Here is a 16159-nt window from a genome sequence, read left to right as displayed (position 1 = left end):
TGCCACTCTGTCTAACAGCTGTTAATAATAGCTGTTCTACTCACCCTGTCTGCTGACTGAAAATGTGTCTAGAGCTCTTGCATCTTCTGAGGCAGATCAAAATTGACTTTTTTTTATTGATGTTACTGGTTTCTGCTGAATAATTGAGGACAAATAAAAGTAACTGAACTCAAAAATGAAGCAAAAAATGAAATTTGTTTGGTAGAATTACCAATTGTCTGACATCTGTAGTTAAATAAGTAGTCCTTTTAAAAATGTAGGTTTTATACATACATAGATATACATATATAGGCATGTGTGTATATATGTGTATATTGATAAACATGATTTCATTATTAAATTTATTCAATGAAGCCATGATGCAGACAGATCTCCTTTAGCAGTTCCATTTCTTCTTCAGTGAATATTAAAAATGAAAAACTGCAAATTTGTTCCATGAGGAAATGAATGAATATTGTTGGCTGTTACTGTGTCCTAAATATTTTACTACCCATATGTGTATTCAATATAGAAATTCTAAAACATGGTGTAAATTTTAGCATGTCATCTGGTTCTGATTTACACTGGGGCAGGAGGGGAGGGAGCGACCAGTAGGTGCAGACTGGGGTTATGGGTGGTATCAGGCTGAATTCATGATGAAAAAATCTTATTTGGCAACTACAGCAGTGCTGATATGAAGTTTCAGTAGTGGAGGACAACTATTTAATTAATTTGAATTAATATAGTGTTATGAAGAACATCTTATTAAAGAAACCAGGATTTAATTTTTTATTTAGTTTCCATTTAGTTGATAAAGTTAATTCCATGGCTTATATTTAATATATTTAGCCTTCAGCAGTGCATTTGACTTATTATCACCCAACATGGGGATTAGCTGTATAACCATATTAATAAGGTACACATTCAGGGGATTTAAGCCTGGCTAACTGACAGAAGTGGTTGTCAGGAATGAATCATCTTCTAACACTTGTTCTTTTTTCACAAGTGGAGTTGCAAAGGAGATGATGTTAAATCTGGCAGTATTGACATCTCAGAAGAAATTTCTAGATCTCAATAAATCATGTCGGTGTAGACCTTTGAAAGTCAGTAGGTTATCAAAGTGATGGGAATTAAGCAGTAAGATCTGGATCATTTGATCAGTTGAGCCTATCAATATCACATTTTTAAAATATATTCAAGAAATAGGTCATAAGTTTAAGAAGAAAGAATTTAGATGAAAGCTAGAGAATACTGCACTTGTGATCTGGAAATAATTTAAATGGGAGAGTTTGCAAACAACTGAGCATGTCTTCTGTGTAGTAAAACTCAGAAACAGCTAATGAGAATACATCAGAACAAAGGCTTAATTACCTCAGGGGGAATGACTCTAGTCCAAGGTAATGTTTTTTAGATGTCTCACTGTGTTGTTTCTGTGTCTGATGTCTGTGTGGAAAGTCACAGCTTATGTCTCCTAATGTCAGATCCATTTTGAAAGTGATGGGAAGGAACACTTCTTTCTTGAGAAATATGAGGGCCTTATATTATCCATAACATTATCCAAGAATAGCCATTTTGGGAAATACAGACAATTCTTTGAGGAACATTCAGGTTCTGTTGGGGGCTACTTGGGTGCTTAAACAAAAGGCCCCACATGTTTAGTAACTATATGGTGAAGCCAGATGACACTGAATAGAAACTGAAGGGCACAGACAAGGTATAAATCATAACCAAAGGAAATGGTGAATTCTACCTGTTTACAGAATCAGAACTTCTGAAATGGAGAACCAGCTTGTTTTGGCAAAGACTTTTTTAAGGAAGGACTTAGAAGTTAAGTGTAAAAATGCACATGTCTGAGCAAACCAATGGGCAGTTCCCATTCAGAGAAGTCAGCAGCCTTCACTGCTTCCTCATGTTGCATGGTCTTCAACAATCCTGTCTTTTGCCATCCCTCCTGCTCTTGGTCCTCTACCTGGTGCTCAGGGCATGAGCCAGATCTTTTTGCCTTGTGTTTGTGGAGACCTGTCAGATCCAACGGTAAGAGTGACTGCTTCCATAGCCTGTTAGTGGGGTTTCAGCACTGATCTCATCTTTTTTACTGTGGGGGGAATGGCAAATAAAGTCCCTATTTCTGTTTGTATCTGCTCAGTTTATTGGATGCAGTGAAAGATGTTTACCTCTTCTGCACATAGGCACCCCCAGAGGTAGTGAAAGGTAGAGTGTACTAGTGAAAAGGTAATTGCCAGCTGAATCAAGAGGTAATTTAGACTTTATATTTCTGGCAGAATTAGTGGCTTGAAGGCATCCTGGATGACCTGTTGGAGCCACTCACATTCCTGTTGCAGAGATTTACATGGTAAGAAATAAGAGTTGAGAATTTCTGTAGATCAATCCTGCTGCTTGGATGTGGCATTAGACTCTGGCACATGCTTTAAGGCAGTGTGACTGTGTAGACCTTTTTCAACCATCTTTGGGGATGTGATCTCTTCTCCAGCAACGTCAGCAGGGAGCACAAAAGAGTTTGTGGGGTTAAGTCTGGGAGATGTGGTCCTGCAAGCACTGCCTGTGTGTGTTGCCTGTTTTTCTGTGTGCCTTCATCTTCCTGTAGGGAGAAGGAACTGGGGTTGGTGGGCAACAAATCATTTGTGTAGAGAGAACAGATTGTCATTTTGGTGCAAGAGCTGGATTGTGCCTCCCCACAGACAGGGCTCTTCTATGCAGTTTCACATCTTGACATAAACAGTTTCCGTCTTTAAGTAGACATGCAGCATCAGGACAAAAATTCTTTCATTATTTAACAGTTCTAGACATTATGCTGTTTGCTAAGGACTGGAATTCTTGCTTTATTTGCTGCTAGTGGAGGCTCTGCCATGAATGGAGTAACTGAACCACCCTCAGTGTTTTAGGCATGCAGTGAAATGTTAGCTCATTTATAGTTGATAAATAGTATCTTTCCAATCCTTACAGCTTTAATTCCTTCAATAAGATCAGTAGATCTGCAGAAACTGATGAACAGCGAGTCAGGCAATTTTCTGTGTGCCACTTAAAAGCAGGCAAATGGATTTGTCAAGCCTTGCATGACAGCTTGAATTGTTGAAAGTTCTGTTGAGAGTGTACTTTCCCTTCACTTGCACCCAGATGATGATTTGTACTCTGAGACAAGGATTAAGGGAATCACGATCAGTATTATGGATTTCTTCTTGAGACTGCAAGAGCTTAAGAGCTGTTGGAATCATCTCTCCTGAATGCATTTCATTTTGTTCCCCAGGCTTGCAGTGGTATTTGTTTTCCAAGTTGCTTATTGTCTCCTTAGGAGTTGAAATCAGTTAATGTGTCTTTAAAGCTTTATTCTCCTGAGTTCAGCTTTGCAAAACTCTCTCCCTGCATGAGCAGACAACCTTGCATGTGGGAGTTTCCAGGACAGCACGGAGGGGGTGTCTCTTGGTAACACTTTCTGGTTCTGTTCGATTGGATTCACTTGAATTTAGTTTCCTGGTGTATCAGGACAGAAGATTGTTGGAAACTCCACAGATTAGTCTGGACACTTTTTGCCATATAATTTTAAAGTGTTGATGCATGTTTTCTTTACTCAGAGTCTTTTGCAAAGACTTATAAGTCCTCTCTAGATTTTTACAACAGATATTTCACAACCCCAAGAGTAGATCCTTAGAGTCATCTATCTCAGGCTTGGCTCTCAAAAGAGTAATTCCACTGGATTGAAAAGGCAAGTGTTTGAAATTCAGGAGACTATAAAATTGATTCTACCATAAAGAAGTAATTTGTGGTAAATGGTGTAGTCCTCTGGACAGCCATTCACTCATTTTATGTGACTGGGACCCTTGAAACATGGTCAGAAAGATTAGAGAAGGACATCTCTGATCTGTTATTTATCAAGCCAAGAAAACTTTCTTTTTGACGATACAGCATCTGGAAGCAGACCCAGGCAAACACATATCTTACTGGAGGCTTCTGGGACCAGGGTAAGTGCAGTTTGAAAAAACATTTGTGGATAGTGTTGTGGAGTTCACTAAGAAGATTCTGAAATACTTCACCAGCTTTTCTATATTTAGTTGCATATTGTCTGCTGGAGAAGCAACAATGCACTGTGTTACTCCAGAAAGCATGTAGGAGATCTAGGCAGTGTTGCAGGGTTCTGAATTCTGGCAAGTAAAATTGTCTGGTGTGAGAATACCCTCCCAAGAAGGTGTTAGCCACCTCTCAGGTGACAGCTGGCATTTACATGCTATGTCCTTGCTCTGGCAGTCTCTGTAGACTGAGAAGGAAATCAGAACATTTACTGGCCAAAGTGCTGCCTTCAAACAAAAGCAGCTACTATAGCTAGCATTTAAATGAAGCATTAAACTGAAAGTAAGACAAACTGTTATATATATCTGATCATAATGCTGTTTCTGGTATTGGCCTTATTACTGTCCTTCCCCCAGTGCTTTTAACAGCTAAAATATTTCTTCTTGAATATTTCATCTTGTTTAATATTACTGTGTGTGCATGCAGTCCTTAAACTTATTTGTCCTTGGTTTCCTACTACCAAGGCATCATGAGAGACATGGTTGGGAAAACAGGTGGTGTGAGATGATGTAGTCTTGGTTGTCTGCTGGCACTACAAGGCTCCTGGGGGAGCAGTAATCAGGTACCATTCATAATAAGTTTTTAGGTGTGTTTTGCAGGTAGGTTTACTGTAATATTTTAAAAAGTAATGAATGCTTTCAGTAAACCTTGATAAAGCTCATTGCTACATCAGCATTTGTTCTTATTGGATATGAGTACTTAGATGTTCCCAGTGACCTTTCTAGACATGTTCTTTTGAGGAGATACAGCTCACATACTCTTCATAATAAACTGTTGTTCTTGTTATTTCATCAGGATATAAATGGACAATGTACCGTGTGAGTAGTAAAATATATTCACTGCCCCCAAGAGCTTGCTTATAAGCAGAAATAGTAAAAAATGGAAATGAAAGGATAGGATTTATGTAAATCAAACTAGGCAGCAGCTCAAGTCTTGTTTTGTGGTTATATCAGTATCTATATGTTCAGTGAGTTCATCATAGATGCCTGTGGTGAAAACATCTTAACTATTACAATGTTTTAAATGTGAAATATTTTTAGAGAAAACTTGAAATAAACTGAAATACCAGAAATTTCATTAACATCCAAACAGTGGAAATCAACACGAAAATTCAATTTTAACGTGTCTGAGTCAGAAGAAATAATGTAATACACCTTTTTAAATATTTGTAAAGTACAATATAATGGGTAAACAGGATTCTCCTACAGAGTTACTGATTTCCTTATGTCACATTCAGATCACTGCAAGCAGTGAAGGTGTAAAACAGTTTACAGTGATGCACAACTACTTGGAACATGGAGAGCTTAGAAATATTTAAAAACTGAAATTCATCACATTTTAGTTTGTCTTAGCTAAACAAAATCTGTTGCAATAACATGCAGTTTTAAAGTTTGAATTGCTAGGGGATACTGAGTGTTCCTGACCAGCTTTAGAAAGAGATTTGCACTAAAAACTGACTTACCCATAGTAAAGAACAGTTAAAGTTTTATCACTGTCACATTTTTAAGTGTCAGCCTCCCATGAATGCAGGTGATGAGGAGCTGGCTGTAGCCATGGCTCCTCCAGTAACTAAAGACTCTCTTGGCTCTTCTTGTTTCCTAAAACTGGAAAGGTATTAAAGAGGAAAATTGGTTAATTGTCACCTATTTTTTCCTAACTTGCAGGCTTTTAGTAGCCTTGTACTATGAGTTGAAGAAACTTGAAGACATGCTGGTGCAATAATAAGGATAAAGCATTTCTCTTTATTATGGTCAGTTACTGCTAATCTCCTTTTAGAGTTTTAACAGGGATTTATAGGGATTCATTTGTGGTTTAGATCTGGAGATAATTAAGTACCTCTCTGCTGCAAAGAAGAAATGGAGAGAGAATTGGCTCAAAGCTAGAAAAAGATTCCTGTACTATCACATGTATTAAACTTCCTTTTATATGGTTGTCACCCCAATAGGAATGATTAGTGGGTTGTAAAGAAAGAAAATGTAATGCATTACATCTATTAAAGCATGTTTTATATGTAACAGTAATTAAAATATAATTGAAATCACGAGTTCTTCTAATTATTGGCTTTACATAATGCATAGTTAAAGAGGGAGCATCTATAAATGTGTCTTTTTTACATATCCAGAAATGGTTTGCTGGCAGCATTTTAATTAAAGATGGATTAGCTAAAATGCAGTTTAATCATTCTGTCATCAAAGGATTTAGACCTCGTTAATTAGCTGTTGATAAATAGGTTTAAACTACAAAAAATTTAATTTAAAATATGCCAGTTGTTGTGGTGGCCAACAGCTGGCCTGAAGGCCTCACAATTATGATTAATCTCCATTTTATAACTGGGAGGTGACTGGTTATTTAATTGCCTTGATGATGGAACTTCAGTGTGGACAGAGCAGGGCTGGGCCGGTGGGGACGTGAGCCGCTATTGGCTGGCAGGCTGAGTGACAGCTGCTTCAGCCAATGGGCAATGACCGTGTGGACCCCGCTCTAAATAAGGACACCCGTGCTCAATGGAGGTCGGCTGTTGTGCGCAGAGCAGGGAGTGAGCAGTGGTGTTCTTGCCTCCATCATCGCAACAGGCTGTGATCTGGGATTACTACAGCTGGAAGTGGAGCAGTGAGTCTCAGAAACAGCTCTGCCATCGCTTTCCCTAATATTAAATTGCAGTAATTTCACGACTATAAGGCACACCATTCTGACTAAAATTTTGGTCCGAACCCAGAAGTGCGGCTTATAATCAGGTGCGGCCAATATATTGTTCTAGTTTGGAGGAAACGTGTCTGCTAAGAAAGGCAGGAGCCTCTTTTTGAAATGGAGAATGTAAACTCCCTCCCTCCAAATTATTATAATTTTGAAATCAAGGGGCTCTCAGGCAAAGATATGGGAATTAGGAATAACAGTTCTTTACTAGGGAAATTAAAATAGAAATAAAGTACTACAAAGAAACAAACCCCAAACCCTGACAGAGTCAGAGTACAACCTGACACCCCATCAGGCAGGGTGTTGGTAGCAGTCCCATTCCATGGTGGCTGCATCCTCCTGCAGTGACAGATGTGGCTCAGTTGGAGCAGTGCTCCTGTAGAAGGTGCAGTTTCCCTCTGGAGATCCAGTGGTGATGTGCAGAAATCTGGTTTTCCTCTAGAGTCCAGTGGAGAAAGGGGCTCCCTTAGTGTCCCAAAACCTCTGTTTTATCTTGGTAAGAAATGTTGGGCTCTTCCCCCTGGCTGGAGCAACTTCCAATGGTATGCAGTAATTTTATCAGTCACACAGTGGGACTCAATGGGCCATTAGCAGAAAATGACTCGCTGGAGGAAGGGTGGGTTGTGAAAAGATAAAGAACAATGCCCTGCCTGGTTTCAATGGATGGCCCATTAGCAGAATATCTGCCGTTGAGATAAGGATCACTGCCCCCACCCTCAACAGATGGTGATAGAATAGATATCTTTTATAACATCCTGTATTGTAATCCCAGACATATATGGACAAAGAGTGAAATGGTGCCGACACCTGGACGTGCAGCTTATAATCAGGTGCGGCTTGTAATCGTGAAATTACTGTAAATAGGAAATGTAGGCCAGTGCAGAACTTTGTTCTGCCTTGGTAGTAATGGATGTGATTCCAAGTGGTCTTTTGAATTAGTGAAGAATTAAAACACAGACTTTTGTTAATTATTATTGCGCTGCAGTGTGGCAGTGGGATCTGTTCTCCATTTATATATTTAGTAAAGATTGTAAACTCTTTGAAAATGCCTCTGCTGTAGGAAATGGATGAACACAAATCCCGTTCTGGGTTTGTAGCTGCTGTAGAGGAGCAGAGCAGGATGAGCCCTCTGCGCTAGGGCAGGGGCAGGAGGGAGCACAGGGAACATGGGCTTAGCACAGCACAGAGGGACAAGTTCCCACCTTCAGCCAGGTGCTGAGCCTCCAGCTGAGAGCAGGGAGTGACCCTTGTCTCTGCTGTGGCTCTGTGGGCAGAGGATGTGCACTCATATCAGCTCCTTCCACTGCCTGTGCTGGTCTCCTCACAGCTGCAGTTCCAGCCCTGGCCATCTCTCATCCTAGGCAGGCTTTCTGTCCATCATCCACTGGGCTCCTGGCCTGGCTGGAGCCCTGCTGCAGTGCTGTGGGTAAGGCAATCCTCAACAGCCGCTGGGCTGAGCTGGTTGCTCTGCAGGAGGCATACACCTCAGCCTCTGAGCTTCTGCTTACCAAAACCCAGCTGAGGTAGACCTCGACTTGCAAGTCTGTCAGAGTTGACATTAAACCTTTTTGTTATTAATATCTTAATCAGCTCAATTGCTATGGAACACTAACTGTATTTCAACAGGATTGATTGTTAAAGATTTCAGTAGCATAATAGTCATAGTATTTGACTCCGCATCAACTGGGTTTTACACAGACAAATCAAACACTTCGACAAATGATAGGTGAATTTTCTGAGTAGAAATTTCAGTAAAATAGTAATTTGACAGCCATACCTTTTTAAAGACATTTTTAAAGGCTTCTTAATTGTTAATATGAAGATTGACTTACTGAAAAGTGGTATATACAGAGTGTTAGTGGTAACTGTCCTATCTCTAGGATACCCGTTTTGTTGTCTTGCCAGTCTTCTGGAAAAGCAGCAATTGAGTGGGAAGTTGTAGGCTTACATAATCATTGTTTGCACTTGAACATTGGTAATGAATTGGCTTAGCTGAACTTCTGTGAAAAAGCATAACTTGATGAATTGTCAGAGTCAGAGAAGTGGCACCAGTGTAGAATCAGATGAAAGACAAATCAAGTGAGACTCTCCATATGCACTTCTTTAAAATCCCATCTTTGAAAACTCTTGCCTTTCCTCATACTGGAAAAAAACCCAAAAAACTTGGATTAAACTTCAACAGTCCTGTTAGGAAAAAAACTTACATCAATCTGTCTGGAAGAGAGAAGGGAGAAGAGAAGCTCATTCCACAGGAAATCTTAAACTACTGCAGTATCAGAGTCATGTTCTCTGACTCAAAAATCATTCAAAAATTCTAGATTTGCAAATTGTTGGGGGAAACTTTTCTTCATGTGGAATAGATATAAGGAAGAGCTATGAAATTAAGAAATGAAAAGGAAAATGCAATTCCTGATTCACTAAATTCACCAACCTGTGTAGCTTACACTAAAAGATGAATTATCAGCTCATGTCATATAAGCTCTTCAGTTATTCTTTACATAGGACAGGTAATTTATAATTCCCAATTATGCAATTAAAATGCTAATTACCTCTCACCTAAATTCTCTGTTCTTGAACTGATATTATCAATTACCTTCAATCATTGTAAATCATATGTAACATATCTGACAGTGCCAAGCTTTGGTTTATTTATGGACTTTCTGTTTTGTGTGTCTCTGGCTTCCAGGTGGTATTAATGGCTTTACCTTGATGGACTTTGCTTCTTGAAGGAATGGTATTCCTTCTGATCTGTGTTGTTTTGTATCTTAAAATGCATTTGCATTTTAGGATAATTTTACCTTCTGTTCCTGCCCTGAGTTCTGGCTTGTGATCCATTTTAGTGCAGAGAAGCAACACACTTAGAAATCCCAGTATGAGCACAGTTACTTCTGTGCTGCTTCTACACAGCTTCTTCCTTACTTCATAAGCATTCTTACTGTATTTACATTCAATGTAAAAATTGTACAAATGTAAAAAATGTAAATGTACTGCCAGTTTCCTGTGTCATACGTGCTTGCCAAAGTTCCACTTCTGTCCTGCTGAACTCAAATAACATTGATCACTTTTATGGCTCTATTATTATGTAGCATTTGCTGCACATAAAGAAAAATAACTTATTTAAAGAAAATGCAGCAAAAATGAAAACAGAAACGAGATGTTAGAATTCAGATGGATCAACATTTTTTAAAAAAATCACATATTATTTTTGCTTGTGCATGATACAAATTAGGACAATTGTAAATAGAGATGCTTCAAAGTATAGCTCCTTTCAGCATCTCTGGTTGATTGTAAGCTTCAGCAGCTCTCCTCTGTGAGCATGCAAAATAACCCAGCCAGGGATTTGAATCTAAATTTTCATTAGTAGTAGTGTAACCAGTTTAAGAAGTCAGTGCACAGAAGTGGTTTTGTTTCCTGTTGTTCATGGATCTGCAAGTTGTGTTCTAAACAATTTCCAGGCGTTATTAAGTGAGTATATTGTCTCCAAGGAGAAGTATAACTTTGCTTATCTGCTCATTGTGTTACTTTTCTTGTTTGGCTGCAAGTTAGTAATCCATCGTTTGTTCATTAATAGTAAGTTGGATTATTCCTCCTACGCTTCTCCACTCTATTTTACCCTTTTGCAATGAAGTACTGACTTTTTTTTAAATTTGTTTTTGTATTAAAACAACTTCACAGATGTTTTGCTGTGTGCTGTTGTGAACTAAATGAGAATAGGATTAGATAGGCTAAGCCTTTAAGCATCTAGCTGCCCATGGAAAATACATTAGCAGAGTAAGTAGGTTAACAAAGAAAAATGTTCTGTTTTTAAGGCCCTCACTATGTCTAGTGTGGGATTAAAGGAAGCCCTGCTCACCTTGCTCCTGTATTCACTGACAGCCTGTTCCTGTTGCCTTCTTTCCTCTGAGCATGTTTCTTTCAGCCTGGTTTGTTGTTAAGTATAAATGCTTTAGTAATCATGGGCAAATTACATTTACTGTGGCTCTACAATTTTGTAGGGTTTGGGCTTTATAGCTTTCTTATGTGGAGATTTTAAGTGTCTAAATGATCAAAATAATGGCTTTCAGTCCTGGTATAACAGGAGAGATCAGCTTTGGAATATTTGGCCTTCTTTGAATGCTTTAGAAAGGCTTTGGATTTTAGCCTGTATCATGGCTATGCTTCATATTACACCATACAAAAGCATAAGGGCACATTCTAGTTGTAATACAGTAATTTCACGATTATAAGCCGCACTGAGTATAAGCCGCACTTCCGGGTGCCAGCAACTTTTCATTCTTTGTCCATACATAAGCCGCACCTGATTATAAGCCGCATGTTACAATACAGAGTGTGATAAAAGGTATCTGTTCTATCACCATCTGTTGAGGGTGGGGACAGTTATCCTTATCTCTGCGGCAGATATTCTGCTAATGGGCCATCCATTGAAACCAGGCAGGGCATTGTTCTTTATCTTTTCACAACCCATCCTTCCTCCAGCCAGTCATTTTCCAGCCAGGGGGAAGAGTCCAACATTTCTTACCAAGATAAAAACAGAGGTTTTGGGACACTAAGGGAGCCCCTTTCTCCACTGGACTCCAGAGGAAAACCGGACTTCTCCACATCACCACTGGAGCTCCGGAGGGAAACTGCACCTTGTACAGGAGCACTGCTCCAACTGAATCACATCTGTCACTGCAGGAGGATGCAGCCACCATTTAATGGGACTGCTACCAACACCCTGCCTGATGGGGTGTCAGGTTGTACTCTGACTTTGTCAGGGTTTGGAGTTTGTTTCTTTTAATTTCCCTAGTAAAGAACTGTTATTCCTAATTCCCATATCTTTGCCTGAGAGCCCCTTGATTTCAAAATTATAATAATTTGGATGGAGGGGGTTTACATTCTCCATTTCAGAGAAGCTCCTGCCTTTCTCAGCAGACACCTGTCCTCCAAACTAAAACAACAACTTTTTGTTCTTTGTCCATGTATAAGCCGCACCTGATTACAAGCCGCACTTCCGGGTTCGGACCAAAATTTTAGTCAGAATGGTGCGGCTTATAATCGTGAAATTACTGTAATCATTGCACAGGTAACTAATAGAAATGCACCTACATCTTCTGATTGTAGTCATAAAAAGAAAAGAAGGAGCTACAGAAAATCTTCTCACTTCTGTCCAGAACTCCCTTAAGTTACTGTGGTTTCCAATTCATAGTTGAAACCCACCTGCTTGCATTTCAAGGCAACTCTCAAGGGCTAACTTCAAAGAATACTATTCTTGAAGTATACAAAGGTGTCTTTTTATTAAGAGGCAACTTTCTCAAATCTATGTTTTCCGTGTAAACACCATAATGAGATGCTGAGCTACAAGTGTCCTTGACTCTTCTGAACCTGTGTGCTTCACAGGGCAAATTGGCAGCAGATCTGCTTGATACAAAACCTGAAAATTGGGTTCTTGAGCTGCCAGTATCCACAGGTGTTCTAGATGGAGTGTCTGGGAATAATGAACAGGATTATTCAGTGGTTTTCTCTCTCTCTTGTCAGAAGCTTTGGGATGAGTAATTGTTTCTCCAGCCCAAAGTGATGTTCATGTCTCATTCTGCAGCTCTTGGCTGTATTGCTTAGGGTGTGGCATCAGCAGAAGATGTCACTGAGGAATGCATTGGGCAGTGTTAGAGAAACTTGGCAAGGTTTTAAATTTTTTTTAAACAGACATTGCTCGAATTTTCTTGCTGCTTTTAGTTCCTTCTGTATCTTTCTTTTCTCCATGTTTATTATGCTTTCTGTAATTGCATTTCTTACTGGTTTTGTAAGATACAGGTCAAAATGCTCAATTGGATCTTTATTTAAAATTTCAACCTTTTTGATCGAGAAGTGTCTCAGAGTAAATAGCTGAGAAATGCAAATGTTGCTTTCTTATAAATATTTCTTATAAATCAAGAAGAGCTGATGATAAGAATTAAAACTAGAGATTATTTATGTACTTCTTTTTGGAAGTAAAAATAACACTGCTGAGTGTGTATGCATATGTTGTATTCTAGTGATGAGGAAGACCTGAAAAAAAGCAAAATGTGAGAGAAATCAATACAGATAATTCTGTTACTCCTGCTTTATGTGTCTTTATTCTGTAAATTCCCTTAAATTAAGAAAACTGTTGTCATTAAACTACCTTATTTAATGCAGTTTCAATTCACATCACACACGTGATTGTCAGTGTGCATTAGATAGCAGTGGAAACTGGACCGAGATGACCATAAAACACAAACATCATTGTCAGAGTGATTTTGATAATTTGTCAGAAAGACTGTTTGTAGAAGGTTTTACTGTAGTGGCTTTTTAGGCTGATTTGAAGTTGAGGCTCTTTAAGCATGCTGGAGATTTGTTTGGATGTATGCAGTACGCCATAGGATCTAAAAGTATATACTGGTTCTGTTATTCCTACTGGTGAATAACCCATTTTTTCTGAAAGGGGAATTTTCTTCTCTCAAGTCAGCACAGTCAGTGAGGCAGCTGAGACTCAGCAGAGCAGTGGGGTTAACATCATCAGCAATTTACTGGGAGGGGAAGTGCACTCATGTAATATTTACTTGAGTTGATGGTGACAAATACTTGGGTTTTTTTTTTTTTTTTAATTGATGGAAAAAACAGTGATTTTTTTTTAAACTGCTTTAACTCTCCACTTATTGTCAGTCAAAGAAAGTGATGGTTTTGGAAAAAATTGAAAGAGCACCAAACCCAAGATGCTCCCCTACAGAGCAACAGCAACAAACCAATTATGCCCAAAGCAGTGCACAGCCCATGCTAGCTCTAGCAAAGTTTCAAGGTGACATGTGACAAGCCAGTGGAGCAGTGGTTGATCTGTGTAAACCACTGAGAACCTGCTTGGGAAGTGATGCACACACCCTCTGAAGAAATAGTGCACAAAACATGGCAGGAAGCTTTAAACCCATACAAGAAGAGAACGAGCTGCTTCATTTCTGTGCCTGTATTGGTTGCATTAAAATCTCAGGGCAAAGCATCCAGCAACAACATAAAACTGAGCACAAATCCTCCAATCAAAAGAAGAAGGAGGAGAAGTTCAGGGTGTAATATTTGCAATGTATGCAGAATACCAGAATAGATTATATTCCATCCAACCATTTCAGACTTTGCACTTTCATGTCGCTGTTATGGATAAAGATTCTTACAGGGTTTTGACATCTGGGTGTGATAAAGTCTGGTGTCAAAATCTGCATTAACTGCAGTGGAACATGGACTTTACCTACAAAGTCCTTCTCTATTCTACATATACACTTTCTAGCTTTAAAAAGCCAGTCATTGTCATCAACAGGATATCCAGTCCTTCACTTATCTAGGTCGTATTATACAAGGATGTTGCCTGTCTCTGATGGAAATTTTGAAGTTTTTTTCCAATTGCATGAAATCATACCCTGAAGAAGTAAATTCGCAAAAGTGATGAGAGTAGTTTTACTAACAGGAAATGCATCACCTGGCAAAGTTGTACCATCATCAGCTCAATCACATAGATAGCCCCTTCTTTCTTAGTCTTCAAAGGAAGTCCATGATGAAACAGAAACAAAGTTCAGGCAACAGCTGGATTACACAAAGCATGGCTTAATTTATTTATTGCTTTTTATTGCCAGTTGGGGAATACTGCAAGAGAAGAGGTGACTACCATTACTGACTGCATACTTTCATATTAATTGCAACTATGAATATGTGATCAGTTGTCATATAAAAAAATAAACCTTGCTATCCTGCATCATTGATGATGGAAAGATGCTTAGAGCCTTCATTATTTCATTTTTACATTTCATTTTTAGGTTCTTTATCAGGCTACTGGAAGTTGCTGTCTAGAGGAATAGTTTATTCAATCATTTAAGATGAAGGGTCTATAAAATACACTAAAAGGTGCTTCCTAAAATGTAACTATACGTATATAACTATAATTATTGTGCAAAGTGTTTGTGTCTAGTGTCATGTCTTACAGAGTAAAACTTGCCTGCAAGCAAATGTTTCCATATGAAATATCCATTTCTGTAAAAGAATGTTTGTGTCAGAAAAAGTGACAGTTTAGGTGATAAATTTTATTAGCCCAATTTAGTGATATCTCTGCTGGGTTCTCACCGTGGCTGAGTTTCTCCTCAGCTTCTCTGGCATTTTACTTACTCACTGCCATTATTCATTTATGGGCAAAAACAAACTCAGTGTTTTCTGCCTTGTAAACCACCATGGTATTTTGAACAGAAAAGAGATTTTGTAAACAGAGTGTCCCTCTACCGAGTCTCTAAGGGGAGGCTGTTTTTCTTTAAATACTGTAATTCTGTGTAATTTTAAAATCCAGTTTAGATTTACAAGCATGTAATGTCTTTAATATCTTTTGAACTTGAATTGTGTTCTGCGGCTTGCTGCTGAAGAAGGCCAAAATCACAACATCTCTATTCTTTGAATAACACCATTATCACTCTATGTTAATGAAATTATTTCAGTATTACAAGAAATGAGGTTTTGGAATTCATTCAGTGTTACAGGGAATTGGATTGTAACTAGAGCATATTTCAAAAAGAATAAAAGAATCTATGATATGTGCTTAGCTTTTAAAGCACCTAATCCTATATTAATTGTGCTTTGGGCACATCTGCCCTCATGTGCAGGGGACTTGGACAGTGAAGTTGAAAATATTGTAATGCTTTCTAAGGCCAAACAGCTCCTCCAGCAGGATGGCAGTGGGAGAGGGTTCCATGGGCTGTTCTCCCTTCCCTTCCCTTCCCTGTCCCAAGTACACAAAAGCAAACAGTACTGTGTTGTACTGTCCTTCGTAGACTGCAGACCTGGCCTCATGTTACCATGCTCTTGGGATTGAGTTGTGTTAGTTTTTTTCATAGAGGTATTTAGATACCACAGTCTGAAAGTGAGTAACTCTAATGTTTTCTCAAGACTGTCCATTCCAGCCAGGACTGTGATGCACAAAGTACCTGGTTTTATGTGAAGGGAGAGCTCTGCTGGCTTGTCTGGAGAGGAGGGTGAACAGCACAGTCAGATGCAAATCAGCCTTAGAGGAAAGTTAGTTCAGCTTCCAGCAGAAGGTGTCTGTGAGGTGGGAAAAATGAGATGGCTTCTGCTGAAATTATTTTGAAGAGCTTTGACCAGTCTGGCAAGATCCTTCCTCCATGAAGGGCTGCTTGAACTTCACTTTTCCTGAATCTGCATGACATAGATTGAGGGCAGCAGGATTGAACAAAAGGATCATGGATGTGGTTGTGTACCTGAAATGCAGCAATGCAGAGGTTTTCTCAATTCCACTTTGGAGAGTTTGGCCAGCTTTACCAGCTTCAGCATTTTAATTGTCATCATCCTGTTTGTTCTGTGGTCAGTTGAGCTCTCTTGCCAGCAGTAATTTCCCTTTTGGTGTTGAGCTGTAAGGAAAGCA

The 16159-nt window shown here is 39.0% G+C and overlaps 1 protein-coding gene across 2 annotated transcripts in view; it reads left to right on the top strand.

Annotated features, from left to right (window-relative positions):
* Positions 1-16159, top strand: part of PEPD (peptidase D) — a 153869-nt gene that overhangs the window by 75325 nt on the left and 62385 nt on the right. The gene's annotated exons all lie outside the window — the stretch shown is intronic.

The sequence above is a fragment of the Catharus ustulatus genome, chromosome 11, assembly GCF_009819885.2.
Source record: "Catharus ustulatus isolate bCatUst1 chromosome 11, bCatUst1.pri.v2, whole genome shotgun sequence".
In the NCBI taxonomy this organism is placed as follows: domain Eukaryota; kingdom Metazoa; phylum Chordata; class Aves; order Passeriformes; family Turdidae; genus Catharus; species Catharus ustulatus.
The sequence above is the reverse complement of the archived record's forward strand: the minus strand, read 5'-3'. Positions and strand labels throughout refer to the sequence as shown.